At 45.5% G+C, this 13635-nt stretch overlaps 1 long non-coding RNA gene across 2 annotated transcripts in view; it reads right to left on the reverse strand.

Moving 5' to 3' along the window:
* Positions 1–11644: 11644 nt before the first annotated feature.
* The window catches only part of LOC113605963 (uncharacterized), a 46743-nt gene continuing 44752 nt past the window's right edge, over positions 11645–13635 (reverse strand). For both annotated transcript variants that reach the window (XR_003427407.1, XR_003427406.1), the window contains one exon: positions 11645–13227. This is a non-coding gene — a long non-coding RNA (uncharacterized LOC113605963). The remainder of the gene's footprint in view (positions 13228–13635) is intronic.

A 13635-nucleotide genomic window follows, 5' to 3' on the forward strand; every position in this document is an offset into this window, starting at 1 on the left:
GGACTCTCAACCACTGCGCCACCAGGGAAGCCCAGGGGAAAGTATTTTGGTTTTGGTTTTTGGGTGTTTTGGCCACGTGGCATGCGGGATCTTAGTTCCCCGACCAGGGATCGAACCCAGTTAATATAAAGGATCATTAATGAATCCCTGGCGGCCCAGTGGTCAGGGGGTCAGGACTCCGTGCTTCCACTGCAGGGGGCACTGGGTTCAGTCCTCAGTCAGGGAAGTAAGATCCCTCGGCGTGACAAAAAAAAAAAAAAAAAAAAAAAAAGAAAGAGAATCATTAACTAGTAACAGGGGATGACGATTAAGAGGGGATGGGTTACTAACGGGTAAAGAAGGGTAAAGAGAACTTTAAAAGATAAGAGAATAGCAAGCAGATCTAGGGAGCAACCTCTATACCTGGGGCTGGAAGACAAGCTCTCCCTCCTGCAGTGTCCGTTTAGCACCCTCTACTGGCAAAGCCTAACGTTGTACCAGGGAGACGATGAAAAATGCTTGCAAGATCCAGCAGGGCAACGAAGAGTGGATCTGGATCTGAGAGGCAATAAATGGATAACCGGCACAGAGTCTGTTCACACACATGCTCCAGGACTCCTGCCAGTACAGACTGGTGAGGTCCTGTAACGCTCTCAGTGTGTGGCATGCCCATGCCGAACCAAGCCCCGAGCTTCTCTGGACGACGTTGGAAATTCACTCTTGTGGGTCTGGAGGAGAAGCAGTCCCCTATAAGGGGACTCTGTCCCATGTATGAGGGTCACACTGTCTTCTCCCCCAGCGCCTTTTCCTTAGCACAAAGTGGCAGGGTTGAACATTTACCTGGCAGTGCAACTCTGTAACACTTTCACTCGGACTTTGGGCTTCATCCTCAGCCGTATGCGCCCTGTGACTACAGGAAACAAGGGACGCTCTGCTAAGGGAGCTCTCTGAGTGTCCATCACATTTCCATTTGGACAGTCTCATCTTTCAGTCTCATCTTCCTTTTCCCCACGTCTGCTCTCTAGGGTCATCCGTAGAAACCAGCTGACTCCACAATCAACCTCGGCACCACTGCTGCCATAGTAACAAAGTACCACACCCACATCGACTCCCAATACCTTGCTCTCCACCTGCACTTCTTTCACCATTACCACCAGTGATAATCTTGTAACAGGGAAGAGCCAATTTTGGCTCCAAGTTAGATCTGTTTCTTTGACTTAAGGCTTTGCTTTTCCTTGCTTTTGTTATTATAATCATACATAATGGCCTGCCTCAGGGAATCCTACCCGCCTGTAAATGGCTGCAAGAAAGAAGAAATTAACACGTCCCCTCCCCAAGGATGGCCATTCCAGGAGATGTTTTGCAAGACTGATGGCCCTTTTTACTTTACTTCCTCCCCGCCTCTCCCTCTCTATTCTGCCTTTTTACTTTACTTTCCTCTCTGATTCTATAAAAGAAACTGGCATCCATGATCTCGGGGAGGCAGCAGTGAGTGGTGGTGTGAAGCGAGATCTTAATTCCCTGCCCAGGAATTGAACCTGGGTTGCCTGGATGAAACCAGGAATCCTAGCCACCACACCCCCTGGCTCTTGCCCTCAGTGAAAAATGCATATCTCACCGAGGCAAAAACTGTAAAAACAGGTACAAAGTTTATTATTAGAGACATAGCACAACAACAGGTGGGAGAGCACACAGAGAAACTGTTTAGTTAAGACAGAAGCAAGGCAGAGATGCACACCCGGAGAGAAAGGGTGTGGGCATCCCCCCAATGAGGAGGAGCGCAGTAGAGACGCGGTTAAGTCACTTATACAGGGCAGTTCTTCCGGGTCTCTGTTTACCTCTGGCCAATTATCTGGTTTCTTTTTCTACACCTGACCTGTCCTAGGACCCTCCCCAACACGTGTGCACAACTTTTTTCCCAGATGGATTAGAGCCCAGAGGCCGGTGGACAGCCTTAGCATCACATATTATGGGGTGGTGCCCCCTCCTTTTTGACCCCCAGGAGCCCTTCTGCGCATGTGCAATGTTTCCCTTGCCCCAAGGATGGGAAATGTATGACCTCTTGATCTTTTTCTTTTTTTTAATAAGTCAAATTAGTTTGTTTTATAAAATTTATTTATTATTTATTTATTTTGAGCTGTGTTGGGTCTTCGTTTCTGTGCGAGGACTTTCTCTAGTTGCGGCGAGCGGGGGCCACTCCTCATCGCGGTGCGCGGGCCTCTCACTGTCGCGGCCTCTCTTGTTGCAGAGCACAGGCTCCAGACGTGCAGGCTCAGTAGTTGTGGCTCACGGGCCTAGTTGCTCCACGGCACGTGGGATCTTCCCAGACCACGGCTCGAACCCGTGTCCCCTGCATTAGCAGGCAGATTCTCAACCACTGCGCCACCAGGGAAGCCCCTCTTGATCTTTTAACAGGGTTTAGTCCCACTCTGTCCCTGCCATAAAAATGTCCAATGTCTAGTTATTTACCCTATTTCTGTTGCTGGTTTTTATATTGAGGTGCAGATCTCGAAATACAGACAGGGGTCCCGTCATAAATATGTAGTCCTGGAGCCCCTTTGTCTCTTGCTTCAGGAAATGTAAACAGGGGGCTGGGAATGAATGTCCGGCCTGGAGCCCATCTTCTTCTCACCCCAGGAAGTGTGAACAAGAGGCCAGTTGTAAATGTCTCTCCTGGAGCCCATCTATCTCTTGCCTCATCCAGATCCTGATAAGTTGGGTTTTGGGGGGGGGGGTCCTAGTCCACCATCTTCTCAGTCTCCTGGCTTTCCAAATAAAGTTGTATTCCTTGCCTCAATATCTCGTCTCTGACGTATTGGCCTGTTGTGCGGCAAGCAGAGCGAGCTTGGACTAGGTAACAATTTGAGCAACTGTGAAATTTCCATAGGCCTCGTCTCACCTGTGCCCCATCAAGGTGGTTCTCTCTGTGTGGGTTTCCCTGTGGTGGAAACCTAATCCCAGAATACAGTTTTGTTTGTCTCTTTCTGGGTGACACTGTTCATTCTAATTACTGAATTGGTCAGGGTCCCAGCAGGAAATGAATGGTATACCCAAAATGGGTAACTTGAGTAGAATTTATTACAGGGAGTACTGCTTACAACTGTTAAGGTTGGATCCAGGGAAACCACAAAGGATTGTGCAGGAGTTGGGAGTAATCATGTATTTCATTTTATTTTTTTAAACCTTTTTTGGGGGGGCTGCGCTGCATGGCTTGCAGGATCTCAGTTCCCTGACCAGCTATTGAATCTGGGTCCAGCAGTGAAAGCCCAGAATCCTAACCACTAGGCCGCCAGGGAACTCCCTCATGTACTTTAAACATATCACTGTGACAACATATAACAAAGAGTCAGGACCACCGTGACCACTGCACAGGTCATGCTGTGCACTGCACAAATGCTCTACATCTAGGGGGTGCCACGCACTTCATAGATGTATAACTGGTATGAAAAGGCTCAACACCGAAACAGTGTGAGAGAGCTCCCTTCTACATAAACCTGCACTTGAACACAAGGCCATGCACACTCGTGGTGTGCTGGTAAATGTTGAACAACTGCTTCCCTGAAGGGAGAAATAAAAGCTCTGATCTGTAGCATTTGCCGATGCCCATAGTATAAATACTCCCACTGTGGCTGATTTCAAGCTACCACGATGTCCCTGCCCATGGCGTTGGGAAGAAATGCCCATGAACAACCATTATTTCTACTATACAAATACAATATGTATAAATAGTCTCCAGAACACAGATAATAGTGAAATGTAGAAAGATAATTTAGGAAGTGACGATTTTTGAGTATTTGTTACCTTTGTTTTAATATAATTTAGTTGTAAGTTGACATAATTTAATGTTTAATAGTGACTATGTTTAGCAAATGGCTTGCAAAATTCCTGAAAATGTCAACATTGGCTCTCATGAACCGGGTGGAGTTAGTCCCAGCACAGCACTGCGCACACCTCAGAGAGAGCCGGGGAGTATGCACACATGGGCTTGGCCATACCCCGCCCTGAGAGCCCTCAAGGATCCCCTGAGCTCTCGATTCTTAAAGAATAGATTCTTATCCTCCCTTCCAGCACTGAACCTGTCAGGGTGCCCTCACCTCTGGGTGTGTGAGTAGGGGACCAAGTTTGGTCACTGCCAAGAGCATGTGCACCTCAGTATCCAAGGTGTGTGGTGTGTGAGCATTGATGCCATGGGCACTGTGGGTCTCCCTATTATGGCTTGAGAAGTCACCCAAGATGACCAACACTTACAACTCCCAAGATACAAGAAGGCTGGATTCTCCTGGTGGAAGAACAGTGATAAAAGAAAAAGCAATGGGTGCAGGCCACTGAAAGCTAATACAAAATAAGAAACTGGAGCCAGGCATACAAAAGACAAAATTTTCCTATGATGTGCACCAGCTGGTGACCAATCAGATGAGACAACTGTAAAACTCAGGTGACCAGAGGCATATATTTGGTCTGACTTTTTGTACCTTTTTTTTTTTTGGCCAAACGGGCGAGGCTTGCGGGATCTTAGTTCCCCCTCCAGGGATCAAACCCAGGTCCTCGGCAGTGAAAGCACTTAGTCCTAACCACTGGACCACCAGGGAATCCCCTGTACCTCTTAAAAACTTTCCAATGAGAAAGATTAATTAGGAAACTCAAATTTACGTTATGACCCCGGCCAAGAACCAATTGCTAATTTTTAATGCCAAATTTAGGCTTAAATTGAATAGAAGCTCCTATTTGTACTTCCTTTTAAACCATTCTATTTGACTTCTACCCAATCTGTCCAACAGCTCGGCCTCGCTAGCAAGAATAACATTCAGTGGTCACATCTCACGCCTGAGATGTTTCTTTAACGCTGTTTTCCGCAGGTCTAGCCACAAATGGATACTTGGGTTTGCGACAACATATTATGTTAGTTATCTACTGATACCTTCCGAACCATCACAAATGGTCACTTAAAACAACAGCCATTTGATCTGTTCACAAGTCTATGGGTCATCAACTAGAACTGGGCTCAGCTTGTGGTTCTTCTGCTGCTCTCACTTGGAAATGCTCATGTGTCTGCTTGTCTGACAATTTGATTGAGGCTGGTGGGTCTAAGATGGCATCACTCACACGTCTGACAGTTGGTGCTGGTTGTGAGCTAGGCCTCTCTATGTGGTTTCTCATGCTCAGTGTTAATCCATGTTGCTTTAAGTGATGGTCTCCAAGCAGCAAAACAGGGGAAACCCCTATGTGCAAGTGCTTCGTGTTTGCTAATGTCCCATTGGCCAAAACAAGTCACACGGCCCCACGTAGCTTTAAGGGATGGAGAAACAAGACTCTGCCTTTAGATGGGGAGAGCAGCAAAGACACATTACAAAGGGATGTGAGGAATTTGTAGCCATTAAACAACCTACCCCATACACCACCTATAACAGATTTTCAGATGAAGAGGTGGTTCTGTTTTCTGTAGCTGTCTCTTGACACTGAGGCCTGGCATTTTGTAGAATTCTCTTCAGCTCCCTGAGTTTCAGAGACCTGAGAACACTTCATTCAGTCAAAGAACCTCTGACCACTTTGGGATCTTAATTACTTGAGGGCAAAGGTGAATGAATTCATTGACTCCCCTTTCATCTCTTTGTCACTGTCACTATTAAGAATCTTTACTGAGTTACTGATGGCTTTAAAAACTGAACCCAAAGGAAGATTTACTTTATTTACATCAATAATTAACATTTTAAACCCACACTAACTCTCGTTAAAATGCCCGCTCAGGGTTACTTTATTTAGAGGTGGGTTAGGGCCATCTTCACAATGCCAAAAATTAATTTAAAACACACAAATAAAAATGCCATGTCTCCCTGACCAGGGTTAAGTGAGCAGATACAGGCAATTTAGAATAGAGATAAAACCCCTTATTTAAGCTTGTGAGTTTGCGTGCAAACAAACTTAAAATAACCTTCCAGGGGGCTATATACGGAACAATGTCCAAAGCTCACACAGAAAGAGAAAACATTCCAATTTCAATAAACCAGGCAGGGAGACCTTGTTGAACACATAGGACATTCAGTGGAGACCCCAGAAAAGTTATAATTTATGAGTAGAGCTAAACCAGCCCTAGAGTAAAGTCTATCCTATACCCATGTTAACAGAGCTTAGCTATTCTATATTATTCTCTATTCTATACTCTTAAATATTCCTATATATTAGCAATGAACAACTGGAAAGTGAAGTATTTAAAAATACCACTTGCAAAGGCATCTACACACATAAAATATCAAATAATAAATTTAACAAAATATGTGGAAGACTTGTACACTAAAATCTAGTGAGTATAGCTAAACAGAAGTGAAAGAAGTCTTAGATAAGTGAAGAGAGATCTCATGTTCATGGATTGGAGGGCTCAATATCGTGAAGATATCAATTCTGCCACATTGACGTACATATTCAATGCAATTCAAATCAATTAAAATAAAAGGTTTAGCAAGCCTTCTGTAGTGGCTGACAAGCTGATTCTAAAATTTATGATGAAGTGGAAAGGCCCTATAACAGCTAAGACAGTTTTACAAAAGTAGAAGAAAGTTGGAGGATTTACACTATCTGATTTTAAGGCTACTACAAAAACACAGTGATCCGGGACTTCCCTGGTGGCGCAGTCGTTAAGAATCTGCCTGCCAGTGCAGGGGACACAGGTTCGAGCCCTGGTCCGGGAAGATCCCACATACTGCGGAGCAACTAAACCCATGCACCACAACTACTGAGCCCACGAGCCACAACTACTGAAGCCCGTGCACTTAGAGCCCACGCTCCGCAACAAGAGAAGCCACTACAATGAGAAGCATGCGCACTGCAACAAAGCGTAGCCCCTGCTCACTGCAACTAGAGAAAGCCCGGGCGCAGCAACGAAGACCGAACACAGCCAAAAATAAATAAATAAATAAATTTTAAAAAATACAGTGATCAACAGAGTGTGGTATCATCTAGATGTATATGTTAAATAGAACACAGTAGAGTCCAGAAATGTATATGCATATGATCAATTGACTTTCAACTAAGGGTATGAAAGTAATTTAATGAGAAAGGACAATCTTTTCTACAAAGGATTCTAGAACCGGTGGATTTAGGGAGAAAATGGACCTCAATCCTTACCTCACACCATTCACAAAAATGAACTCAAAATGGATCATAAACCTAAATGCAAAGGCAAAATGATAAATCTTCTAGAAAAAAACATAGCAGAAAAATTTTTTGTGACCTTAGGGTAAATGACATTTTTATACTGAACACCAAAAAACATGAATCATGAAAAAAACTGATAAATTGGGCTTTCTCAAAATGAAAAACTTCTTCTCTTCAAAAGATACCATTTTCTTAACAGTAAAAAGACAAGTCCCAGACTGAAAGAAAATACTTGCAACACGTATATTGAAAACATGAAGCACTCTTATAATGCAATAATAAGATGGCAAACAACTCCGTTTTCTTTTTAACACCTTTATTGGAGTATAATTGCTTTACAGTGTTGTGTTAGTTTCTGCTGTAAACAAAATGAATCAGCTATATGTATACATATATCCCCCATCCCCTCATTCTTGCTTCTCCCTCCCACCCTCCCTATCTCACCCCTCTAGGTGGTCACAAAGCACCGAGCTGATCTCCCTGTGAGATGCAGTTGCTTCCCACTAGCTATCTATTTTACATTTGGTAGTGTATATATGTCAATGCTACTCTCTCACTTCGTCCCAGCTTACCCTTCCCCCTCCCCCTGTCCTCAAGTCCATTCTTTATGTCTGTACCTTTATTCCTGTCCTGCCCCTAGGTTCATCAGAACCTTTTTTTTTTTTTTTTTAGATTCCATATATATGTGTTAGCATACGGTATTTGTTTTTCTCTTTCTGACTTACTTCACTCTGTATGACAGAATCTAGGTCCATCCACGTCACTACAAATAACTCAATTTCATTTCTTTTTATGGCTGAGTAATATTCCATTGTATACATGTGCCACATCTTCTTTATCCATTCATCTGTCAATGGACACTTAGGTTGCTTCCGTGTCCTGGCTATTGTAAATAGTGCTGCGATGAACATTGTGGTACATGACTCTTTTCGAATTATGGTTTTCTCAGGGTATATGCCAGTAGTGGGACTGCTGGGTCATATGGTAGTTCTATTTTTAGTTTTTTAAGGAACCTCCATACTGTTCTCCATAGTGGCTGTATCAATTTACATTCTCACCAACAGTGCAAGAGGGTTCCCTTTTCTCCACACCCCCTCCAGCATTTATTATTTGTAGACTTTTTTTTTTTTTTTATTTGTAGACTTTTTGATGATGGCCATTCTGACCGGTGTGAGGTGATACTTCATTGTAGTTTTGATTTGCATTTCTCTAATGATTAGTGATGTTGAGCATCCTTTCATGTCAAATAACCCAGTTTTAAATGGGCCAGTGATTGGAACTGACACTTTGCTAATAAAGGTATACAAATAGTTAATTAGCACATGAAAAGTTACTCAACATTTTTCATTATCAGAGAAATGCCAAGATACTACTACACACCCTCTAGAATGGTTAAATTTAAAAGTCTGACAAAACCATGGGTTAGCAAGAATGTGGAGCAACTGGAATTCTCCTACATTGTTGGTGAAAATGTAAAAGTGTGGGACCACTTTGGAGGAAGGTCTGGGAATTCCTTATAAAACCTACTATGCACCTACCCTATGCCCCAGCAGTTCTACACTTACCCTAGAAAATGAGAATATATGTCCAAACAAGGTCTTTTTATATGAATGTTTATAGGAGCTTTATATAGTAGCAAGCATTTACTGGATGCCTACACTGTAATCCTGTGCTGGGTACACAGGGATGGATCAGACACAGTTGGAAGGAAACAGACACACATACAAATACACCCAGACATGGTCTACACATACAGCCATACATGTACACATAACATACACATAGACACAGGCATGTACACACAGAGAAACATGCACAGACACACACACACATGCACACAGAGACACGGACATGTACATGTACAGAAGCGTACGCACAAACTCACATGGACACACAGACACACACGCACACACACAGCCATTGTACCATAAAGCAAAAATTCCTAATACAAAGGCATAGACAAAACACTTTGGACATCAACAGTTTAGCAAATATTTACTGAGCATCAGGAAGACCAGGAAACAGAGGGGGAGGTGCGCATGATGTCAGGGAATAAGTAGAGGACAGAAGGGCATCCCAGGGTGATAGAACAGCTCCTGTGAAGGCCCGGGGGTCAGAGAGGGCTGGGAACAAGCACATATAGATTGCTCAAAATAGGCCACAGCAAGAGCCCATATTGAAGTAGAACGGAAGGGCTGAAACATGAGTGGCCTTGACTGTCCCCATAAGGGGTGGTGGTCCCAGTGAGAACGGTGGGTCGGCACAGTCAGGAAGAGCCCAGCAGCTAAAAGCCTAGTGTCTGAATCGGAGACATAGGTGCTAGTCCCAGCTTTTGAGCGTCACCATCTCCTTGAGCCTCATTCCCCAATGTGATGTGTATTTATTTAACAAGCCCCTTCTATTACCAGGCTCTGTCATAGATGCCGGGGATACACCAGGGAATAAACAAATCAAAACCAAACCCCCTGCCTTTGTGGAGCTTACCTTCTTGTTGGGGAAAGTAGTCAATGAACATAGAAATAAATATAGACAAATAATATGTCAGGCAATGATAAGTGCTCAGAAGAAGCTCAGGCAGAGCAAGGGGTCAGAGACTGACATGGCTGCTGTTCTTCTAAACAAGAGTCAGCAAAGAGTGCTGTTATAACAGAGACATGAATGAAGGGAGGAAGTGGGCGTAAGGTGGATGGTTTCAGAGAGCTGGAGGAGCATATGCAAAGGCCCTGAGGTCAGCGTGTTCCCGCCATGCGTTCCTGGAACAGCCTGGAGGCCAGTGTGGGTGGAGCAGAATGAACGAGGGAGGGCAGAACAGGACGTGGGGACAGAGTAGGGCATTAGAGACCATCGTAAGGACTTAGACTCTCTCTTGGGGTAAAATGGGAATCCACTGGAAGGCTTTACACAGATGTGACACAATCTGACTTATATTTACCAGATCACTCTGATGCCAAGAGGGGAATAGACTGAAGTGGGGCAAGGGCAGCACGTATTGCAATAATCCAGTTGAACAATGATGGTCCCGTTGGTGTTTAAAAAAGATGTCCTCACTATAGGTAAGCCATTCGATTCATTCTGTTTTCATTTTATTTTCCATATAATGTCACAAATAATTTGCCAACCATTGCTCTAGACTAACCTCATTTTCCAGATGAGGAAACCGAGGCTCAGGAAGGAAAAGAGATCAGCTCAGGCTAAGAAAGATCTAGGGATTTCTCTCACACCAAAACGGCAGAGCCACTTCTCCCACAGGGGTGGTGGTGAAAGGTCCCTACAGGTATATAAACAGAAATGGGGTGAAGAATAGAGGAAGGGGTCTTACACTTCCAAGGTTCCTTCTAAGCTTGAAATGGAGGGACTCTATGGCCAGGTCACCTGGAGTGTGACTTAAGAATCATCTTCCCAAGCCTGTGACCTGGAAGGACAGACACAGGCTGAAAAAGGGGATACTTTCTTCCCAGATCCTTTGATGTGGAATCACTCAAAGATGTCAAAGACAGGGCAAGCCTGAAGGCAGGAGAAATCCTACAGCCCCCCAAGAACTGAACCTATATCTGATCCTTACTCTTCTCATAATAGAATCAGATGGGCAGGCTTGGGTAGAAAGGGGCGTTTCCCCTACAAACTCACCCACTGGGATGCACTATATATACCTTGTGCTAACAGGGACACTGTTCTGGCCTATTTGGAATCCCTGAGTGAGCCTCTGAGCCCCTGACTCGCTCCGGGGATACCCCCTCAGTCTTGCATCTTCACACCCTCCCTCACCAGCCATCAAGGTAGCCTCTGTGGGAAGCAAAGGCTGCATCAGGAATGACGTTAACACAGAAGAAATTACAAAATGGTAGCACGATGCCCCTGGAGCGCTATTCCGCACTCACTGCTTCATCTGTAACACAAGTCTCTCTAACAGGCTGTTATGGGTGGTATTGCCCCCAGATTCACATGTGGAAGTCCTACCTTCCATGACCTCAGAAAGTGACCTTATTAGAAATAGGATCCTCACAGGCGTAATGAAGTCAAAACAAGGACATTAGGGTGGGACCTAATCCAACAAGGACATTAGGGTGGGACCTAATCCAATCCTCATACTAAGGGAAAATCTGGACACAGACACGCATAGAAGGGGACTTCCCTGGGGGTCCAGTGGTTAAGAATCCACCTTCCAATGCAGGGGACGTGGGTTCGATCTCTGGTAGGGGAACTAAGACTCCACGTGCCGCGGGGCAACTAAGCCCATGCGCTGCAACTACTGAGCATGTGAGCCACAACTAGAGGGCCTGTGTGCCGCAACTACAGAGCCCATGCGCTCTGGAGGCCACATGCCACAACTAGAGAGCTGCAACTACTAAGCCCGCGCACCACAACTAGAAGAGAAGCCCACAGGCTGCAACGAAGAGCCCGGCGCCACAACTAAGACCTGACGCAGCCAAAAATAAAATAAATAAATAAATAAATATTTTTTGAAAAGACATGCATAGAGGGAAGATGATGTGAACACACAAGAGGAAGACAGCCATCTACAAGCCAAGGAGAAAGGTCTGGAAGAGATCTTTCCCTCACAGCCCTCAGGAGGAACCAACCCTGCTGATACCTTTATTTTGGACTTTCAGCCTCTCAATCTGTGGTACTTAGTTACGGCAGCCTCAGCAAACTAATTAACAGGCCAAGAGATTATTTAAGATGACCTTCACTACAGGTGCTAGAAGCCAGCTTTGGGGCTAGGACAGAAGAGGAAGGGTGAGTGCCAGTCAGAGGCATGGGAAGGGATGAGGGCCCTGAGACAACATTCTGGAGCTTGAAGCAGGTGTCTGTGCAGCTCCCAACCACCCTCTCTGCCCTCCAGTTTCCCCTAACCCATTGGTCCTGCATTGGCAATTGTGGCCAAGACCTGAGACCTTGCACCACACCTATAGGTACACAATGACCCGGGAAAACCACATACTGTTACAGCTCAGAGGAGGTGAGTGCTGGAGGCCTGAGTCCCAAGAAGAAGGGAGGGTGGCTCAGAGTCCTGGGTCCTGAGAGACAGGGTCTTTGGGACCAGAACTCTCTCTTACTGTATATATGAACTGTTCCTAATATTTATGTTAATAACCATATTAATAATAATACTCTTACAGTCCCCAACTGAAAACTCTTAATATATTTTTACATAAAATTTAGACTTTTACCAGCACCATTCTTACTGGGGCACTTTTCTCTATTAAAAATAAATATTCATTTATACCATAGAAGTCACAGAAACAGTACCAAGTCTGAAAGAACACAAAAGACATCTCTACTTCATGTTACATCAGAAAGCTTATATATATATACACATATAGATACACATATATATGTGTATATATATATGTGTGTGTGTGTATGTGTGTGTGTGTGTATATATATATATATATATATATATATATGAAATAGGATTTTCCAGCCATGAACAAGAAATCTGAATGACACAACGTGTTCATGGTACTGACACTGACACGTGGGTTAGATACGATGGCAATCGGTCATTCAGGGGTGCCGGAAGTAACACTGAAGCCCGCATTACCCTATTCAGCCTTCCAGAAGGTCACGGAAGAGGCTGGTGCCATGACGTGTTCAGAGGATGAGGCCTGGGCTGAGCAGGAACCACTGCAAGTGACGGGTGAGGAGGCCAAGTTGACTTCCGGTGGCTATGGCCACCGGATGGGTGCTGGGGCAGGGGCCAGGCTGGAAACATGCGAGGCAATTTGGACAGGGAGAAAAGTTCAGTGGGTGAAAGCCAAGGGTTTGACTTCCTAGTGTGGCTGGAGAAGTAGGGATTCTATAACCCAAAGAGATAAAAGTGTAAGCAAGGCCATTTGGGGAGGCACCGCTCGCCCCGCCCCGCCCCGCCCTGCAGGCCTAGCGCGGCAAAGACCAGCGCGTTCTAGGTCCCCCGGCTTGCCAGCCACTCGGCGTCCTGCGCATGCGTACTAGCAAGACAGCCTGGGATAGGCCAATGGGGTGTGGCGTTCCTCCAGGCTCATCCAATGAGCTCATCAGATGCTTTCGTATCGACCAATGGGGCTTCGAGTTGATCTGTCCGGTGAAGCAGGCCCCGCCTTCCGGGCCTCGGAGACACTAGAAAGAGAAGGACCGGCTGGGTGGGTGGAGCGTTCCAGGGCGTTCCTTCAGCACAAGGAGATTCTTGTGAGATCATATAGAGGCCAGGAGGAATTCTGGTCCCTTAAAGAGTAAAAGGGTGTCTGGGGGCCCAGATTCCTGGGTCCTGAGGAAACAGAGGCGGGGGGCGGGGGGGGGCGGGGCGTGCGGGACTCCTGGAGCAGAGGGGGGTGAGGGCCGGGGCCCTGCGCTCTTGGGTCGGAGAGGGGGAGAAGCTGGGTGCCCAGAATCATGTGTCCTGACAGAAAAGGTGACTGAACCCAAACTCCTGGATCCCTAGGTAGGACAGGGCTTAGATCTCAGAATCCTGGGTTCTGATGAAGCTGGGAGCTGGGGACTGAGGTTCTTGGGCCGCGAAAGAGCGTA

The sequence above is a fragment of the Aethalodelphis obliquidens genome, unplaced genomic scaffold, assembly GCF_003676395.1.
Source record: "Aethalodelphis obliquidens isolate GAN/ISIS:26980383/991018 unplaced genomic scaffold, ASM367639v1 scaffold43, whole genome shotgun sequence".
NCBI classification, from domain to species: domain Eukaryota; kingdom Metazoa; phylum Chordata; class Mammalia; order Artiodactyla; family Delphinidae; genus Aethalodelphis; species Aethalodelphis obliquidens.